Source organism: Chinchilla lanigera, unplaced genomic scaffold (assembly GCF_000276665.1).
Source record: "Chinchilla lanigera isolate Chin_1 unplaced genomic scaffold, ChiLan1.0 scaffold00008, whole genome shotgun sequence".
Taxonomy (NCBI): domain Eukaryota; kingdom Metazoa; phylum Chordata; class Mammalia; order Rodentia; family Chinchillidae; genus Chinchilla; species Chinchilla lanigera.
Window position 1 is genome coordinate 22,025,264 of NW_004955409.1, and position 1,984 is coordinate 22,027,247.

A 1,984-nucleotide genomic window follows, 5' to 3' on the forward strand; every position below is an offset into this window, starting at 1 on the left:
GGGACTGAAGATCAAACTCAGATTTGGTGATTAGGCGGTCTCTAATGAGTCACTGAAGAAACTGAACACAAAGCATATAGCCTTAAAAGGTTAGAGAAGGAGTGAATTAGGACAGGGAATCTGTGAATATACAGAAGGAACTGGATGAAAGCAACTGTAAAGAGTCAGATGAAACTGTGCTTCAAATTAGAAAGGGCCAGGTTTGAGCATAGCATGGGAAATTTAACACAGGGTTTGCCACCACTTTCTCTTAGAACCTAGTAAGATGCCAGAAAAGAAACTGAAAAAAAGATACAAACCCCACGAGGGGGGCCACACTTTCTACTTAGAAAGTGTCGTGAGACAGATGTGTATTGAACTAACACAAGCCAGAAAGTCTCGTGACTTAAAGGCACAAGAACTAGGGCAAGAGCAAAACTGAAAACAAGGGAAACTAAAAGCATCAAAAGCAGCTGAAAGCCTCTTATGTTCTTTCAGTACACACACACACACACACACACACATTCTTATTTTCATCATCAATCATTCTCTTTCACACAAACATACATACACGTACTGTCAAAAACATAGCTGCTCTTTAGAAATACAGAATCTGAGACTCTAGGACATCTGGCCCAGGTGAAGGCGGCATTAACACATTCAAAACACACAGGTATTAAGTAACAGCAGACTTACAGCACTCCTCACCTCCCTGAGCTACAAGCAACTGCCGGCAAGCAGGCTTCTACCTCCTAATGAGAACTGAGGAAAATTCATGTGGGTTGATGGTCTTCAGACACCAACAACTATGACTCTCTAATTGGAAACATCCCAGCCAGGTTACCCCACAGAAAAGCCCATGAATGGCACACGCAGAGCTGGCAAGTGGATGTGGAGGGCTTCACTATTAAACAAGCATGAGCCCTGAGTCACCAAGTACCTGAGAAGAGAGCCTTTCAGACAAGACACAGCCCAAGGGGATGGGGCAGGGGGAAAAGGAAGGGAACTGAAATGTGTCGTGTACATGTACCAAGCCCCTACAGTGAAGGTAATCATTATGAACTGCAAATGTGTACTAATAAAGCTAAAAAGAAGGGTAGGTAGAGAGACCCACCTTGGGAGGCAGTGGGGTGTGGTGATGGAGAGGAGGGATGCTGGCCCAGAAGTTGCTTGGATTTATATCCCAGGTCTACCCTTTCCAACTGGGGTCCCTAGGCTATTTATAAAATCTTCTGTGCCTTACTCACCTAATGTGCCAAATCAGAACGGTAATATTATCAACCTGCCTGCTGTTGAAACTAGTTAATTTATGTAAGGAATTTGGTATATTACATGTCACATCGTAAGTGTTTAATAAATGCTGTTGTGGTTGTTGTTATTGTCATTTAAAAAAAAAAAAAATAGGCCAAAATGGGAAGTAAAGAAACTTAAAGGAAACAAGGTAACTTGGGAAACTAAAAAGAAAAAAAAAAAAACACTTCAAAAACACCCTAAATATCAGCATGATAAGATACTGCACCCATGAAACAAAAAGTTAAGAAGGCATAATCAAAGCAAAAAATTCTTACAAGTGAAATATATCAAAGAAAAAAATGAGAAGTTCCAAAGAGATTAAAAAATGACATTTTCAAGTACTTTTCACATGAATGATCCTCCAAAAGTATGGAATCATTAAGAGGAGCTTCCAGACTGAAAGTACCCAACCCAGTGTATAAAACAGACACACACCAAGGCACACCATCTTGTAATTTCAAGGAAATGGAAACAATGAAAAGACACTAAAAGATTCCAGGGGAAAAAAATAGATACCAAAGAAGTTCTATAATCTGTTTAGCAATTGACGACTCAAAAGTAATAATGAAAGTGAAGACAATGGAACAGTAATGTCAAAACTTAGGGGGAAATAATTCCAACCCAATGGTATTCAACCCAACTGGTATCCAACTAAAATATCAGTAAGTATGAGAGGAAAAATAAAGAGGGCAGGGGAGGGGAGAGGAGGGGA

The 1,984-nt window shown here is 40.1% G+C and overlaps 1 protein-coding gene across 1 annotated transcript in view; it reads right to left on the bottom strand.

The window, feature by feature from the left end:
- Window positions 1-1,984, bottom strand: part of Ctage5 (CTAGE family, member 5) — a 112,765-nt gene that overhangs the window by 56,956 nt on the left and 53,825 nt on the right. The gene's annotated exons all lie outside the window — the stretch shown is intronic.